Source organism: Phocoena phocoena, chromosome 5 (genome assembly GCF_963924675.1).
Source record: "Phocoena phocoena chromosome 5, mPhoPho1.1, whole genome shotgun sequence".
Lineage (NCBI taxonomy): Eukaryota > Metazoa > Chordata > Mammalia > Artiodactyla > Phocoenidae > Phocoena > Phocoena phocoena.
The window spans coordinates 29529235-29548839 of NC_089223.1; the positions used below are offsets into that span (position 1 = coordinate 29529235).

The window sequence follows — 19605 nt, forward strand, 5'->3', positions numbered from 1 at the left end:
ATATGGCAAACTGGATATAAAACAGCAGAAAAGGATAGAGGTTGCAGAAAACTAGAGAGCTATGCCTAAGGTGTGGACATCACCTAGCTCCACCTGATTTTGCCATGCACTAATGTAGTTCCAGTACAATCAGATAATCTAACTTCTAAAGAAAAGGCCAGAAATCTAAAGTTGGGAGAGGGAGGGATCTCTATTTTATTTTTTTAATGATGGCAACCAACTCCATTTACTTAAAATCTTAAAATATCAAGTTTATTTCAGAAATAAATTTAAAAATCCTCACTATAAAGCATTCAGAAGTGCTGAATAAAACAAATATGCTTTCTTAAAGCTTTGTTTTGAAATAATTTCTTTAAGTCTAATAATTTTAGACTTCAAGAAAAACTGCAAAAATAGTACAGTTTACATATACTCTTCACACAATTTTCCAAATGTTAACCTATATAATCACATAAATATCAAAACCAGAAAATCTATACTGGTATATGCAGAGACTGTCACTTTCACCATTTCCCCCCAATGCCCTCACTTCTGTTCCAGGATCAAATCCAGTAACCCACATTGCATTTAGTTGTTGCATGCACCAATTACAAAGGGAAAAATAAAAACAAATAAGCTTTTAAACGAAAACTGTGTTATAAAGAAAGCAGCAAAAGAAATCCCCAGGAGTCACAAACAAACAATAACTAATAAAATGAGAAAAAAGTACTACAGAGTTGTAAACAGATAAAGATAACACCTTCGAGGTTTTTGTTTGTTTGTTTGTTTTCGGTCTCAGTCACTGAGAAGTTAGGGTTTTTTTGGTTTTTTTTTTTTTAACATCTTTATTGGAGTATAATTGCTTTACAATGGTGTGTTAGTTTCTGCTTTATAACAAAGTGAATCAGCTATACATATACATATGTTCTCATATCTCTTCCCTCTTGCGTCTCCCTCCCTCCCACCCTCCCTATCCCACCCCTCTAGGTGGTCACAAACCACCGAGCCGATCTCCCTGTGCTATGCGGTAGCTTCCCACTAGCTATCTACCTTACGTTTGGTAGTGTATATATGTCCATGCCACTCTCTCACTTTGTCACAGCCTACCCTTCCCCCTCCCCATATCCTCAAGTCCATTCTCTAGTAGGTCTGTGTCTTTATTCCCATCTTACCCCTAGGTTCTTCATGACCTTTTTTTTTTTTTCTTAGATTCCATATATATGTGTTAGCATTCAGTATTTTTCTCTTTCTGACGTACTTCACTCTGGATGACAGACTCTAGGTCCATCCACCTCACTACAAATAACTCAATTTCATTTCTTTTTATGGCTGAGTAATATTCCATTGTATATATGTGCCACATCTTCTTTATCCATTCACCTGTTGATGGACACTTAGGTTGCTTCCATGTCTTGGCTATTGTAAACAGAGCTGCAATGAACATTTTGGTACATGACTCTTTTTGAATTATGGTTTTCTCAGGGTATATGCCCAGTAGTGGGATTGCTGGGTTTGATTTTAATGCCCATGAAGAAAAGGTACAGGAGACCTTGGCTCCTCTCGTAGGCTGGTGAGAGAGGAGGGAGTTGGAAGTGAGATTTCCCCCTATACAATGCTGGAACCCATGAAGAGCCATGACCTCAGGGAAAAGAAGGCCAGGAAAAAAACATCTATTTACAAACAGCAGGATAAAGAGTAAAGCTTCTCTGTCTTGATCTGCTTAGGTAGGAAAGCCTCCCTTAGGAGTTCATATCTAAAGGTCTGACCCTCATATGGACACAGGATTTAAAAGTATAACCAAGAGGTCTGAAATTTATATACAAACTGGTCCCTGACTGAGATACTTAGAAGAGCAAACACAAAGCACTCTGGAGAGGCATACTATCAATCAAGGATTCTAACAGGTAAAGCTTCGCCTAAAGATGAACACACAATCCCAATTACCAAATATATGAGGGAACAGACTATCGTAAGCAAGAGTCATCCTATAGCACAAACGAAACTACAGATATTGGTAATATTGAACAAGGCTCCTTGTTCAATAAATGTTTTAAGTTACTAGAGACATACAAAGAATGATAATATAAGAAAAGGAGATACAGTTGTTTTTTAAAGTTGGTTTGAAAAAGAACCAAACAAATTCTAGAATGAAAAATACAGCCACTAAGTTTACAGTGGACTGCTTCAACAGCAGATTTGAAATAGGTGAAGGGACAATTACTGATATAAAAAATATGAAGAAATTACAAGAATGGAGAACAGAGAAATAATAAAATGGAAAATACAAGAGATGCTTTGTAGGCCTGGAGGATGGAATGAGAAAGAATCTTACATCTGAAAGGAATTCTACCAAGAATAAATTGAGAGAATGGGGAGGAGACAATATCAAAGTGATAATTCCTGAGAACTTTTCAGAATGTATTTAAGACACAAATCCTTAGGTTCGGCATGCAAAATAAGTCCCAATCAAAATAAAAACAAATACACACTTAAACACATTATAATAAGACTGCAAAATATCAGAAAGTTGGAAAAATGTTAAAAGCATCCTAAAAAGGATCAGCTGATAGATTTCTCAGCAGCAACAACAGAAGTGAAATAATGCAATAAAAATAATGCAATAATAATGCAATAATAATATCTTCTAAATGCTAGGAGAGAAAGCTATGGTCAACCTATTAGCTAAAGAGTAAGATGGAAAAAAATCATTTTAGATTAAAACAAACAAAAAAACCCACGGTGTCAAACAAAAAACATTTCCATAGCTCTACACTGCCCATGGGCTACCAGTTGGCAACTTTTGCTGTACATCCAGAACTTAAGTTGTCTGGCTTCCTCCACCTGGGTGTTGCATCAACATCAGAAACTCAACCTGTCCAAGGATGAATGCAATTGTGTATTTCCACAACTGTCTCCTCTTCATGACTTCCCTATTTCTGTTAAATTCAGCTCCATCTCCCAGTTATTCTAAGTCAAAACTGTAGAATACCACTGAACTTCTATTCATATAAAATCCTACAAATTCTACCTATATATTTGTCTTCTGTGCTATACATTCCCACTGTTACTATTCTACTTCAGGCTCACATCACCTAAACATTTGAAAAAGCCCCCTAAATTGATTTCTCTAGTGTCAACTGCCCCTACTAGATTCAATCCTATATGATGCTATTAATACTACAGTAAACTTCCTAAATTGGAACTTCAGTCATACCACTCTTCTCCATAAAATTCTTCAATGCTCCTCTGTGCACACAGGATACAGCCAATTCCTCATCATGGCAGTCAAGTCCCTCTGAAGATCTGACCTCAAACTTCCTTTTTGGTCTTAAGTATCAACTACTCTTTTCTTTACATTAGTCAAACTGGTTCACTATTAGCCAAAATAACTTGTTAACTCTCTTCTGTATATATTCTTTCCTCTAATGGAATTCAATTAAAATAAAATTTAAAGATATCTACAGAGTCTCTTCTGTGTTAGATGCCTGTGTTCAGAAGCAGGGAGGTGGGGATGGAATGGAAACAAATTATTCACTTATTCACACCCAGTTTTTTGTCTGAGTCTCATGAGGGAATGCCCTCAACTTCCTCTCCTTTCATGCTTTCCCTTATTCAACACACTCACACACATTTCCACCTGTCAACTAAAGTGGTCGCACAGAAGCCAGATAATCATCCCTAACAGAAATATAGAGGAGCTTATGGCATTTCATATATAGCAGAGCAAAATAACATACTCCAGGTTCTCTTAGATTGAGGATCCTATTAATATTATAATGTGACCCTGAGCAATCAAAGAGCCTGCCAACAAAAGATATCATCATTATGTCGTTTTTGCCAAAGTAAATATATGATTTCTGATTTACTTTCAGTTGATCATAAAATTAAACAAAATATTCCACTTCCCTTGCATATTTATAAATTATGTCCTTATTCTAGCTAAATATATTTGTATATGAAACCAGAAATGCTATTCTTACATGATGGTTCTAAATTACTCAAGAAAGTTTACTTTGAAAAGATAATTTTGAGATGGGTTTTGAAATGCAAAGCATATATGATTCAATGAAATCAGTAGTAAATTCTCTGTTTGATAGCACAGTATAAAAGATACATTAAAATGAAAGAATCATTTTGTTCACTTCCTAAGAGAACAATGATCTGATCTGGATGAACAGTTACACAATTAAAAAAGCAGGAATTTAGAGCAGGAAAGGAAATTAAGGGTTGTCCAATCTTTGGCTAGATATTCAAGATCAGTTAGAAATTTAATCACTGTAATCTTGTGATTTTTGTGGATTCTTGGTTGTTCACTTTTTGGAAGAATAGGTTTTATTTTGGTTTATGTTACTGTGAACTATGATTTAGATTGGGGTTGGCAAACTTTTTCTATAAAAGACCAGATAGTAAATATTTTAGGCGTTGCCATATGATCACTATCACAATTACTCAACTTTGCTATTGTAGCCCAAAGGCACACATTGACAATATAAACAAATAAACATTCTGGCTGTTTTCCAAAAGAAAGTTTATTTACTAAAATAGGCAGCAAGCTGGGTTTGGCCCCTGGGCCATAGTTTGCTGATCCCTGTTTTAGACTCATAAAAACAACTTTTAAATAAATTAGTTCAATTTTGATCTTTCTCCAATTAAAGAAGATTATTAGGTGTAAAACCCAAACCAATAAAAACCCAAAGCCCAACAGATGGCCCGAATGATTCTGGAAACATGGCTTCTATCTAGTGTCTGGTAGTATTTTCCTTCTCCCTACTTTACTGACATCTGAGACTGTCTCAGAAGACTTTCGATCTGAAAGAGAACAGATTCTTCCTCAGTGGAACCAAAAACCCAGTCTACCATAATCTGAGTCAGGATTTCTTTAAGACTCAAAAGGCCCCTACCAGGCCAACTGTAAAAAATGGGTAAGTTATTTTTACTTATTTTTACTAAGCCTCAATTTCCTTAAAATAGGGATAATATCTACAGTGGTAGAATAATATCTGAAAGAATGCCTAAAACAATGAACGTCTGGCACACAGTAGGTGTTCAACAAATGACAGTCCTCTTCTGGTTACCGCTTCTCCTTATCCACAAAACCCCTTGACCCCTAGTTCATTCATTTATTCTTCCAATATACATTCATTTAGGACTTACCATATATGTCAGGGATTGTGCTAAAAACTGGGAACATAGCAGTGAATAACACTGACAAAATCCTCATTCTTGTGGGAAGACTGACATTAACACACAAATTATTCAACAAGATAATGCCAGATAGCGACTAGTGCTACAAAGTGATGGATATAGAGTAATTGAGAATTCTGAATAGAATGAGCAAGGAAGGTTCCTCTGGAAAGGCATGTGACTGGAGACTTAAGGAAAAAAATCAGTTAGCCAGAGAAGTACTAAGGAAAGAGCATTCTAGATAAGCTGAATACAAAATTCTAGAGGTTAGAAAGTTTCTGGTACATTCAATATCAGAAACGAGGTAGGACTCATCTCCTGAGACAGTTTATCTCCAATGTTAACCACTCTTCAATTCTATTCACACCAGACAACAAAATCCCTTTCTGCTCTGCTACTTTCACAGCCACTTTACATTCCTACCAACAGTGTAGAAGGGTTCCAATTTCTCCACATCCTCACCAACACTTGCTGTCTTTTTTTTTTTATAATATCCATCCCAACAGGTGTGAGATGACACCTCACTGTAGTTTGATTTGCATTTCCCTGATGAGTAGTGATTTTGAGCATCTTTCTATACACCTATTGGCCATTTGTTAGTGGGAAGTATTTCTTGGAGAAACATCTATTCTAGCCTTTAGCCCATTTTAAAATCAGGTTATTAGATTTTTTGCTATTGAGTTGTAGGAGTTCCTTACATATTTTATTTAGATTAACTCCTTATCTGACATATAGTTGGAAAGTATCTTCTCTCATTCCATAGGTTACCTTTTCATTTTGTTGACTATTTCCTTTGCTGTGCAGAAGCTTTTTAGTTTGAAATAGTCTCCCTTGTCTTATTTATTTTTGTTGCCTGTGCTTTTGGTGTCATATCCATGAAACCACTGCCAAGATCAGTGTCCTGAAGCTTTCCTCTATGTTACTATCTAGGAGTTTTACAGCTTCAGGTCTTACATTTAAGTCTTTAGTCCATTTTTTATTGGAGTATAGTTCTTAATCCATTTTGAATTGATTTTTGTATATGATGTAAGATGAGAGTTCAATTTCATTCTTTTGCATGTAGATATTGTTTTTCCAACATCATTTATTTAAGAGACTACTCTTCCCCTATTGAATAATCTTGGTAACTTTGTTGAAGATCAGCTGACCATATATATACATGGATTTATTTCTGAGCTCTCTACTCTGTTCCACTGGTCTAAATGTCTGTTTTTATTCCAGTACCACACTGTTTTAATTACTGTAGTTTTATAATATATTTTAAAATCATGAAGTGTGATGCTTCCAACTTTGTCCTTTCTCAAGATTGTTTGGCTATTCAAGGTCTTTTGTTGTTCATATGAATTTAGAATTATTTTTCTATTTCTGTATGATGTTGGGATTTTTGATAGAGATTGCAATGAATCTGTAGATAATTTTCGGTAGTGTGGACATTTTAATAACATTAGGTCTTCCAATCTACGTACATGCCATTTTTTTGTGTCTAATTTCTTTCATCAGTGTTTTGTAGTTTTCAGTGTGTAAGTTTTTCATCTCCTTAATTAAATTTATTCTTAAGTATTTTATTCTTTTTAGCACTATTATAAATGGGATTGTTTTCCTAATTTCCTATTCCTTTCAAATAGTTCATTGTCAGTGTATAGAAAAGCAACAAATTTTGGTATGTTAATTTTGTTTTCTGCAAATTTACTGAATTCATTTATTAGTTCTAACAGTTTTTTTGTGTGTGTGCAGTCTTTAGGGTGTCTATAAATAAGATAATATCATGTGCAAGAAGAACAATTTTACTTCTTCTTATTAGTTGTGTGACCATGCCTATCAGCCTTCCTGAATTTCTAGAAAATTTGGAATATCTTCACTATCAGCCTCCCAAGCACATTATGAGGCTCCAATGACTAATAAGTGAAAGCTATTTATAATATGTTAAATACTACACAAATTTAGGTTATTATTGTTATGCATTCTTTGGTGATGATCTGTAAATTTCATACCTTAAATACTACTACTATAAATATTTTAGTAGGAATAAAATCTGTTTAGGAACTGCAGCTTTTTATTGGTTAAAGTTGCTGTTAAATGTCATTAGACTTTTAAGCAGAAACATTGTTTCCTTTAGTAAAAGTGCTTTAAACACTTTAGTGTGAAGTATTTTAATAGAGTCCACCAATATGCAAACAATAGAGCAACTATATTAGTTCATGCAAATGTTCTACACATGGATTCCCGGGTCCATAATTAACCATTTAGGGTAATACTCATAAACTATACAGTATGCAGTAAACATGTCTACCAAGTAAATTAAGAATCCCTATACTATGTAGCAGCTGATGCAAACTGGGACCCGATTTAAAATCTTTAGAAACAGAGGATTGTTTTAATTTTAGAAGTGGGAGAGGAGAAAGTCATATTCCTTAAAGAAACAAACAGTACTTCAAGTCTCTGTAAGATCTCCAATTTTCCATATTACACATGCCCATTTAGGAGATCATGTCAGGTTTTATAATATAATACATTGTAAATAATGTAAGTAATTAATCATGATTGTAAACCAACGACCCTCTTAACAGGAGCTGGGAGTCTCTCATATCTGTTTAAAATTTTTGCTCTATATGAATTTATAAGTGCCTGATCCCTGTTGGCCCCAATTGAGTATACCAGGTAGACTCTGTATTGGTACTTGACAATCACCTGAATTCAAAAATCTTAAGTCCATATTTCCTAAATTTCCCATATCTTGCCATCATTCTGAATAGCAGTCAAAAATCATGTCAATCATTAGAAGTAACAAAACATGTTATTATTAGCACAATTCCACACTTCTCATGTATAAATGATTGACTATAGGCAACCTGCCCAGTTTGGTTTTTGAACTCCAATGAACACTGATCCTCCCATCAAGGTAGGGAATATTATGAATTTTTTTTCTCATTAACTGTCCTCTGCTTGACTGGACAGAAATCTGTAAAAGGTACACAATAAAAACTGCTGCATTTATAAATTGGTCATAGCCCTTCACAGCCTCTATTTCTTCTGTGCCTGAGCAAAATCATCACATTTCCAGACAAAAATAAAACACACTTTTATTAATGGCTTTTATTATTTTTTAAAATGCTATAATTTCAAAAATCTTAATTGTCTAAAGAATGTAAACTCCCCAGATCAATTTTCTAAAAAGGAAGTCCAGATACTAAAAATAACTTCAAGATGTGGAACGCTGGGAAATATCAAGAGCAGACCAGGCAACTTGCATGCGACCATCAGAGACAGGGAAACTGGTTTTGAGCAAAGCCATTAGGCTGCCTTATAGACATGGAAGAAAGAGTCACAGGAGCTCTGGTGAAGAGAACTGACAGTCACAATCTAAAGGTAATTTTAACATACATGTAGTGTAGGAAAAACTTGCCATATACATTACATGTGTAATGTAGGAAAAACACTGCCATCTGATGAAAGCAAGAGCACAAATGTCTTCAAATAGAATGACAGTAATGTTAAAAAATATAACTAGTATCTTAATGATCACTTGAATAAAATAATATGCTAGATTCAGAATAAAAAATTCACTAAAATAATTTCTCAGCCATTCGTATTAATTATATACTACTAACAATTTTATATATTAATTTACCAATTAACAAAATATACTAATAGAAAATCACTACATAGAAAAGTAAATATTGGATCAAAAATCATTGTAAATGCCTATATACAAAAATTCCATAATTAGAAATATCACCAGAAGCTAAAAATTTAAATATCAAGTTTGTATTAGAAAAACAATGGTTGTTGGTTGGTTAAAATGGATAGAAGATGGCAGTAATGAGTGTCACGTTATTGGTCCAATCCTAAGGTTTCACACTTAGAAAACAACATTTCATAGTCAAAGACATGTCTCTGATCTCAGTAGAGAGTCACATACCCATGCTTTAGTTGAAAAGGGAATTATGTTGAAAATGGTTCAAACAAAAGACAAAACAAAAATCCTCCAAAACTATCACCATTACTAGAAACATAACTCATAGCATATGCTCTGATGATAAATGAGAATGCCACTTTCTTTGTGAATAACATCTTCAGCTGCACTGTTATTAACTCCAGGAAGATATGCTGGACTTCTTGGCTTTGTTTTCTAACACTGTTCACATATCACTGGTTATTATGTTGCCAAGGTAGCATTCATGAAGGCAAATAAAAGATAAACCATGAAATCCATACACAGGAAAAAAAATAACAACAAATAGATAATTCAGGATCACAACAATGTCACTCCTCACTGGCAAAGGGTCAAGCCAGTGTTAGAACCACAAGGATCTCCCAACTCTATTCATAATAAGGTTTCCAAAGTACCTGTGAACTAACCCTCAGCAAAGTTAGAGTTTTTCTTTCCTCTTAATCATTACTTGCCTTTCAAAATAAATGCAAAACTAAAATAATCCAAATATGGCAAGAGATATGAAACTCATCTACCTCAGGATCACCTAGGAAGTTTGTTAGAAAATTACTCTAGGGCCTAATCCCCAGACACCCAGAATCAATGTTAACAAGTATGGTGTGGGATCCTGGTATCTGCATTTCTAACAAACTCTTAAACACTAAAAGTGTGAGAACTTCTAACTAAAAAGAAAATTTGTATTTTATAAAAATGCACACATTAACAATATAAAAAAAGACAGCTTTTCATTATTTTCTATTTGTTCATTTTTCTTAATTAAGTACATTTTGTTTTTTAACATTACTCTAGGAAAAAAGCTTGAAAAGCTAAATTTAAGTGTCTTAATCTAATAGACTCTTGTAAAGGTACCAATATAATTTATGCCTAGCTCTAAAACTCTTAAATTTTCCAGAGACACTTCAAATCCCTTCACACAATTTATGAATTAAAATGACAACTGGTGTGCTTTTTTTAAACATTGAAATATAATTCATACACCACAGACTTCACCCTTTTAAAGTGTACAATTAGGACTTTCTTGGTGGCGCAGTGGTTGAGAATCCGCTTGCCAATGCAGGGGACAGGGGTTCGATCCCTGGTCCAGGAAGATCCCACATGCTGCGGAGCAACTAAGCCCATGAGCCACAACTACTGAGCCCATGTGCCTAGAGCCTGTGCTCCGCAACGAGAAGCCACTGCAATGAGAAGCCCGCACACTACAATGAAGAATAGCTCCCACTCACTGCTACTAGGGAAAGCCTGTGTGAAGCAACGAAGACCCAACTTAGCCCAAAATAAATAAATTAATTAAAAAAAATAAAGTGTACAATTCAGTATATTCACAAAGATGTGCAACCATCATCACTAATTTTCATTTCATTACACCAAGAAGAAACCCCATACATATCAGCACTCACTCCCCATTTCCCCACCTCCACCCACTGGTAACCTACTTTGTCTTTCTATGGATTTTCCTATTCTGGATATTTCATATATAAATGGGATCATATAATATGCGGTCTTTAGTGTCTGGATTCTTTCACTTAGCATAAAGTTTTCATGGTTCACCCACGCTGTAGAATGTACCAGTACTTCACTCCTTTACATGGCTAAACAATAGTAAATGTATGGATATACCACATTTTGTTAATCCATTCATCAACTGATGGACATATGGGTTGTTCTCATTGTTTGGCTATTATTAATAAAGTTGCTATGAACATTATGTACAATTTTTGTGTAGACCTATGTTCTCAATCTCTTGGGTATACAGTTGGCCCTCTGTATCTGCAGGTTCTGCAACCACAGATTCAATGAACCATGGATCCAAGTTGAATCTGCAGGTGTGGAACCTGCCTATACAGAGGGCCAACTGCAAGGGACTTGAGCATTAGTGGATTAAGGTAATCAGGGGGTCCTGCAACCAATCCCCTTTGATGGCTTCTTGGCACCTTCCCACAGTACAGAATCTTAGCCTAATCCAATTTGCAAAGCAGGACCACAGAGCTGCTAAGGGTTCTCAAGCTCTTGGGGAGTGCACAGGCCACCCCAGGGGACCAAAGGTGTCCGAGCTGGACAGAGGGCAGCAGAGCCTGTGGAATGATGTCATGAGCCCAGTAGTCCTGAGCCAAAACGTCACATTGACCACCTTGGCTGTTGGGTAAACCCAGGCATCTCTGTTAACTGGTGTCACTGCATATTCCAGGGCCAGAAGGGATTTTGGAGGTCAGCAGTTCCATCCTGGCATGAATCTTCTCTCTACAATCCCTGCCAGATGGTCATCGGGTCTTTGCTCCCTTGCTGTGATAGGGCAATCCCTCCCACCAAGGGAATCCCTATGAAAATTCAAAAAAAAAGAGAGAGGAACTGCTGGGTCATATGGTAACTCTGTATTTAACTTTTCGAGGAACTGCCAAACTTTCCCAGAGTACATCATTTTACCCCACTAGCAGTGTATGAAGGTTCCAATTTTTGCATATGCTAACCAACACTTTTTACTGTCTGTCTTTTTCATGTTATGCTAGTGGCTGTGAAGTGGTTTTGTTTGCATTTCTTTATGACTAATGATGTTAACATCTTTTCATATGCTTTTTGACCATTTGTATATCTTCTTTGGAGGAATACCTACTCAGATACTTTGCTCAGTTTTTAACTGGGTTACCTTTTTATTGTTGAATTGTAAGAGTCCTTTGCACAATCTGAATAGTAGACGCTTATCAGATATATTATTTGTAAATATTTTCTCCCATTCTGTGGATTGCCTTTTCACTTTCCTCATAGTGTCTGTTGAACCACAAAAGTTTAAAATTTTTATAAAGTCCAATTTACTTTTTCTTTGATGTTTTTGGTATCATTTAAAAAAAACAAACATTGTCTAACTGGTGTGATTTACCACTTTTATTCCTATTTATTCCTGGGTCAAGCAGAGAAAATAAAAAAGAGTAAAGATAGGGAGAAAATATGTGGATACCACATGTCTATCAGCTATAAAATCCATAGTTCCTCAAGCACTTAAGAACATCACTGATGGGCTTCCCTGGTGGCGCAGTGGTTGAGAGTCCACCTGCCGATGCGGGGGACACGGGTTCGTGCCCCGGTCCGGGAAGATCCCACATGCCGCGGAGCGGCTGCACCCGTGAGCCATGGCCGCTGAGCCTGCGCGTCCGGAGCCTGTTGCTCCGCGACGGGAGAGGCCACAACAGTGAGAGGCCCACGTACCGCACAAAAAAAGAGTGGACCCCGCTTGCCGCAACTAGAGAAAGCCCTCGCACAGAAACGAAGACCCAACACAGCCAAAAAATAAATAAATAAATAAAGGAGTTCCTTTAAAAAAAAAATCGCAAACACTTAAAAAAAAAAAAAAAAAAAAAAAAAAGAACATCACTGATGATACACTGGGTGCAAAAAAGGGAAAATTCTCAAATGATGGCAGATTGATAACTGCAAAACGTTACCGAAGAGGTGGTAGTTTTTTTGTACTTCTGATAGACATGAATATACATACTCTTCTCTGCTTAATCGTTTAAAATTAGTCGAACACTTGATCATCTATGATCTATTTTGCAGACAATTCAGGTTGTTTCATGTTCTGTCTTTATGGAGGTTCCAAAAATAACAATTCTCAATGAGAAAAATAAAAAATAACATAATACACAAATATATAATTTACAGATAAAGAATTGAAGGCAACTAATTTTAACTAAGTTTAAGGGTGCTAAAGCAAGAAAGTAGCCTTGAAGTTTCATTTCATGCCACCAGAGATTTGCTAGAAAACTGCTTAAGAAAGAGGATACATACAGACAACTGGAATGACAGGAGAAAGCCCCTCTCTGAGGCCAAAGGATTGTGGCTCTGAAAAGTTAAGTTGTATATATGAACAAGGTTTTGTGATTTTTTTCAAGGCAAATTAATCCAATAGTTTCTAAGATAGCTGATTAACTAAATTTAAATTGACATAGACCCTCAAAAGTCAAGAGTAGACATTAAATTGGGTCTTAAAAAAGAATATAGTAGAAAGTAATAAAAATGGAAAATATGGCCTAAACTACTGACACAATAAAAATTTCTAATGTTCAGAGACCAACCTACTGATGACAACAACAAATATAGAAATGAATAGCAAAAATGTTATGGGCAGCCAAAATAATGGTAAACAAGTACTGAAATATGCCAAGATGATCTGTATTTGTAATATCTATACAAACTCTACTTCAGCTTTCACCAGGTCTATGGATATCTATTTCTGTTTTTAGATGCATCCAGACAAAGAATACTTAGTAACTCATTTCAAATTACTATGTCTTATGGATGATTATATGAACATAAGCAAGGAGTACTGCATGCAGAAATCGGACAGTATTGCTCAAAGTGGTACTAAAAAAGTACACTGATCTTTAAAAAATCACTTACTGATGCCACCAAATGAAAAATTACTTAAAATAAGAATTATTTCTTGGTCAATTTTCTATAGGTAACTTAAAAACTTTGAGGACATGAAGCACTTATATAATGTATAGAAGTTTGCCATGCAGGTATCATATAACTCTTGTAGGGCAATGTATATGAATAAAATGTATATGAAGGACCAAGAGCATCGTTATTGTATTCTATGTATTTGCAGCACACAAGCTTAACAAAATGTAGGTAGCAACTGTTACCTTCCTGATGGCAGAATTTTTTTAAGTACGCTTAAATTAGAGCAAGACACTATCAAGGGGCTTCCCTGATGGCGCAGTGGTTAAGAATCCACCTGCCAATGCAGGGGACATGGGTTCAAGCCCTGGTCTGGGGAGATCCCACATGCCACAGAGCAACTAAGCCCATGCGCCACAACTATTGAGCCAACTGCCACAACTACTGAAGCCCATGTGCCTAGAGCCCATGCTCTACAAGAAAAACCACCAGAATGAGAAACCTGTGCATCACAACTACTGAAGCCCACACACATACAGCCTGTGCTCCGCAATGAAGAGCAGCCCCTGCTCACCGCAACTAGAGAAAGCCCGCACACAGCAACGGAGACCCAATGCAGCCAGAAATAGTAAATAAATAAATAATTTTAAAAATTAGGTAAAGACTATCAAAAAGAATTTCTAAATGCTAAAATTGTCAATAGCTACCCATCTGCCTTATGGGTAGTGGAAAGGGTGTGTGTGTGGCATTACAGTCTGGCAGGGATCATATGTGTAGCTTAAAAAGTATATTCAATTTATTATAATAAGATAGCCATTGTTTATTGTTTCCTTAATGCAAACACTAAAACAGTGGTGCAGTTTTTATACCTATTTGAAAGGCTGTGAGCTCTTTGTGCAGTGAACTTGTGGATGGTGAAGATGGTGGCTTTGGGGTCCACCTGGAGGCCACTGTGAAACCTTCCAACAAAGGGAAGGCAATTGTCTGCGCCATCTTTGCACAGCTGCCGGTGTACAGGTACCTCAGGGCCGTGCTGGACAATAGGGGACCGAAGTCTTGGGCTGAGCAGGATGAACTATCATTACAGACTAGAGTTTCTGAGGTCTCTGTGACTACATTGCTTGGAACTGACCCAGCCCAGGGAAGGGGGGACTCGTCTGGTAGTCGCCCTGGCTTCTGCTAACTCATTGGTTTCTTCCCAGGCCCCTGATTCTCAAAGGAGGGTCCACAGCACCTCGAGGGAGCTTAAGATTTTCACTGGTGTGTTATTTTTGAATAAAGCTTGAGAGCTTTGGAAGCCCAGCTGGGGCAGTGCCCCTTCACAGAGATTCAGGGCTAGCCTGGTGGCTGAAGGCCTAAAGTTTGGAATTCTCCTCTTGGAGAAGTGCTGTTGGGATAGCTGCGATGCCCAGGTAATGGTTCCTGCCACTTCATCAACAAGCTGTGACAAGAAGTGGCGAGTAGCATGCCTTCTATCTGGGTACTGTGGTTTTTCTGCCAGACCCAGAATGGTAATGATGACCTGGTTGGACTAGAGTCTCTAAGAACTTCTCTGAGGATCGTTGAAACCACCTGAGCCACTCTTATGCTTCTTTCCACCCTGTGTGGCAATTCCCCAGCCCACCCATATTTTTTTTTTAAAGTAAAATCGGTGGAGATTTGTTCAAGATGGCAGAGTAGAAGGACGTGCTCTCACTCCCTCTTGCGAGAGCACTGGAATCACAACTAACTGCTGAACAGTCATCGACAGGAAGACACCGGAACTCACCAAAAAAGATACCCCACATCCAAAGACAAAGGAGAAGCTGCAGTGAGATGGTAGGAGGGGCGCAATCAAAACAAAATCAAATCCCATAACTGCTGGGTGGGTGACTCACAGACTGGAGAACACTTATACCACATAAGTCCACCCACTGGAGTGAAGGCTCTGAGTCCCATATCAGGCTTCCCAACCTGGGGGTCCGGCAACAGGAGGTGGAATTCCTAGAGAATGAGACTTTGAAGCCTAGTGGGATTTGACTGCAGGACTTCAACAGGACTGGGGGAAACAGAGACTCCACTCTAGGAGGGCACACGCAAACTAGTGTGCACATCGAGACTCAGGGGAAGGAGCAGTGACCCCATAGGAGACTGAACCAGACCTACCTGCTAGTGTTAGAGGGTCTCCTGCGGAGCCCGGAGGCAGCTGTGGCTCACCAAGGGACAAGGACACTGGCATCAGACGTTCTGCGAAGTACTCTGTGGCGTGAGCCCTCCCAAAGTCTGCCATTAGCACCACTCAAGAGCCAGGGCTCCAGTGTTGGGTCGCCTTATGCCAAACAACCAACAGGGAGGGAACCTAGCCCTACCAGTCAGCAAACAAGCAGATTAAAGTTTTACTGGGCTCTGCTCACCAGAGAAACACCCAGCTCTACCCACCAGCAGTCCCTCCATCAGGAAACTTGCACAAGCCTCTTAGATAGCCTCTTCCACCAGAGGACAGACAGCAGAAGCAAGAAGAACTACAATCCTGCAGCCTGTGGAACAAAAACCACATTCACAGAAAGATAGACAAGATGAAAAGGCAGAGGACTATGTACCAGATGAAGGAACAAGATAAAACCCCAGAAAAACAACTAGATGAAGTGGAGATAGGCAACCTTCCAGAAAAAGAATTCAGAATAATGATAGTGAAGATGATCCAGGACCTCGGAAAAAGAATGGAGGCAAAGATCGAGAAGATGCAAGAAATATTTAACAAAGACCTAGAAGAATTAAAGAACAAACATACAGAGATGAATAATACAATAACTGAAACGAAAAATACACTAGAAGGAAGCAATAGCAGATTAACTGAGGCAGAAGAACGGATAAGTGACCTGGAAGACAGAACGGTGGAATTCACTGCTGCAGAACAGAATAAAGAAAAAAGAACGAAAAGAAATGCAGATAGTCTATGAGACCGCTGAGACAACATTAAATGCAACAACATTCACATTATAGCGGTCCCAGAGGAGAAGAGAGAGAGAAAGGTCCAGCGAAAATATTTGAAGAGATTATAGTCAAAAACTCCTGTAACATTGGAGAGGAAATTGCCACCCAAGTCCTGGAAGTGCAGAGAGTCCCACGCAGGATAAACCCAAGGAGAAAGACACCGAGACACACAGTAATAAAGCTGCCAAAATTAAAGACAAAGAAAAATTACTGAAAGTAGCAAGGGAAAATTGACAAATAACATACAAGGGAACTCCCATAAGGTTAACAGTTGATTTCTCAGCAGAAACTCAGCCAGAAGGGAGTGGCATGACATATTTAAAGTGATGAAAGGGAAGAAACTACAACCAAGATTACTTTACCCAGCAATGATCTCATTCAGATTCGATGGAGAAATCAAAAGCTTTACAGACAAGCAAAAGCTAAGAGAATTCAGCACCACCAAACCAGCTCTACAACAAATGCTAAAGGAACTTCTCTAAGTGGGAAACACAAGAGAAGAAAAGGATCTAAAAAAAGAAACCCAAAACAATTAAGAAAATGGTAACAGGAACACAGGTACTGATAATTACCTTAAACGAGAACGGATTAAATGCTCCAACGAAAAGACACAGGCTTCCTGAATGGATACAAAAACAAGACCCATATATATGCTGTCTACAAGAGACAAACTTCAGACCTAGGGACACATACAGACTGAAAGTGAGGGGATGGAAAAAGATATTCCATGCAAATGGAAATCAAAAGAAAGCTGGAGTAGCAATTCTCATATCAGACAAAATAGACTTTAAAAGAAAGGCTATTACAAGAGACAAAGAAGGACACTAAATAATGATCAAGGGATCAATCCAAGAAGAAGATATAACAATTATAAATATATATGCACCCAACATAGGAGCACCTTAATACATAAGGCAACTGCTAACAGCTATAAAAGAGGAAATCGACAGTAACACAATAATACTGGGGGACTTTAACACCTCACTTACACCAATGAGTGTATAACAGATCATCCAAACAGAAAATTAATAAGAAAACACAAGCTTTAAATGACACAACAGACCAGATAGATTTAACTGATATTTATAGGACATTCCATCCAAAAACAGCAGATTACACTTTCTTCTCAAGTGTGCATGGAACATTCTCCAGGATAGATCACATCTTGGGTCACGAATCAAGACTCAGTAAATTTAAGAAAACTGAAATCATATCAAGCATTTTTTCTGACCACAACGCTATGAGATTAGAAATCAATTACTGGGGAAAAAAATGTAAAAAACACAAACACATGGAGGCTAAACAATAACCAAGAGATCACTGAAGAAATCAAAGAGGAAATCAAAAAATACTTAGAGACAAATGACAACGAAAACACGAGGATCCAAAACCCATGGGATACAGCAAAAGCAGTTCTAAGAGGGAAGATTACAGCAATACAAGCGTACCTAAAGAAACAAGAAAAATCTCAAATAAACAATCTAACCTTACACCTAAAGGAACTAGGGAAAGAAGAACAAACAAAACCCAAAGTTAGTAGAAGGAAAGAAATCATAAAAGATTAGAGCACAAATAAATGAAATAGAAACAAAGAAAAGAATATCAAAGATCAATAAAACTAAAAGCTAGTTCTTTGAGAAGATAAACAAAATTGACAAACCATTAGCCTGACCCATCAAGAAAAAGAGGCAGGGACTTCCCTGATGGTGCAGTGGTTGGAAGTCCATCTGCCAGTGCAGGGCACACAGGTTTGAGCCCTGGTCCGGGATGATTCCACATGCCGCGGAGCAGCTAAGCCCGTGCACCACAACTACTGAGGCCCGCATACCTAGAGCCCGTGCTCCACAACAAGAGAAGCCACCACAGTGAGAAGCCCGCTCACTGCAATGAGGAGTGGCCCCTGGTCACCGCAACTAGGGAAAGCCCACATGCAGCAACAAGGACCCAACACAGCCATAAGTAAATAAATAAATTTTAAAAAAAAAGAAAAAGAGGGAGAGGATTCAAATCAATAAAATGAAAAAGGAGAAGTTACAACAGATACTGCGGAAATACAACATATCCTAAGAGACTACTACAAGCAACTCTATGCCAAAAAAATGGACAACCTGGAAGAAATAGACAAATTCTTAGAAAGGTATAACCTTCCAAGACTGAACAAGGAAGAAAGAGAAAATATGAATAGACCAATCACAAGTAAAGAAATTGAAACTGTGATTAAAAACCTTCCAAGAAATAAAAGTCCAGGACCAGATGGCTTCACAGGTGAATTCTATCAAACATTTAGAGAAGAGCTAACAACCATCCTTCTCAAACTCTTCCAAAAAATTCCAAAGGAATGAACACTACCAAACTCATTCTGAGGCCACCATCACCATGATACCAAAACCAGACAAAGATACTACAAAAAAAGAAAATTACAGACCAATATCACTGATGAATATAGATGCAAAAATTCTCAACAAAATACTAGCAAACAGAATCCCACAACACATTAAAAGGATCATACACCATGATCAAGTGGGAGTTATCCCAGGGATGCAAGGATTCTTCAATATACGCAAATCAATCAATGTGATACACCATATTAACAAATTGAAGAATAAAAACCATATGATCATCTCAACAGATGCAGAAAAAGCTTTTGACAAAATTCAACACCAATTTATGATAAAAACTCTCCAGATAGTGGGCAGAGAGGGAACCTACCTCAACACAATAAAGGCCATATATGACAAACCCACAGCAAACATCATACTCAATGGTGAAAAACTGAAAGCATTTCCTCTAAGATCAGGAACAAGACAAGGATGTCCACTCTCACCACTCTTATTCAACATAGTTTTGGAAGTCCTAGCCATGGCAATCAGAGAAGAATAAGAAATAAAAAGAATACAAATCAGAAAAGAAGAAGTAAAACTGTCACTGTTTGCAGATGACATGATACTATACACAGAGAATCCTAAAGATGCCACCAGGAAACTACTAGAGCTAATCAATTAAATTTGGTAATGTTGCAGGATACAAAGTTAGTGCACCAAAATCTCTTGTATTCCTATACACTAATGATGAAAAATCTGAAAGAGAAATTAAGGAAACACTCCCATTTACTGTTGCAACAAAAA

General features: G+C 37.4%; 1 protein-coding gene and 1 non-coding gene across 5 annotated transcripts in view; one reads left to right on the plus strand and one right to left on the minus strand.

Moving 5' to 3' along the window:
- LRBA (LPS responsive beige-like anchor protein) overlaps window positions 1–19605 on the minus strand; it is a 748187-nt gene that overhangs the window by 95548 nt on the left and 633034 nt on the right. The gene's annotated exons all lie outside the window — the stretch shown is intronic.
- LOC136123983 (small nucleolar RNA ZL8) lies at window positions 15011–15093 on the plus strand. Its single transcript, XR_010655936.1, has one exon. It is a non-coding gene; the product is annotated as a small nucleolar RNA ZL8 (small nucleolar RNA).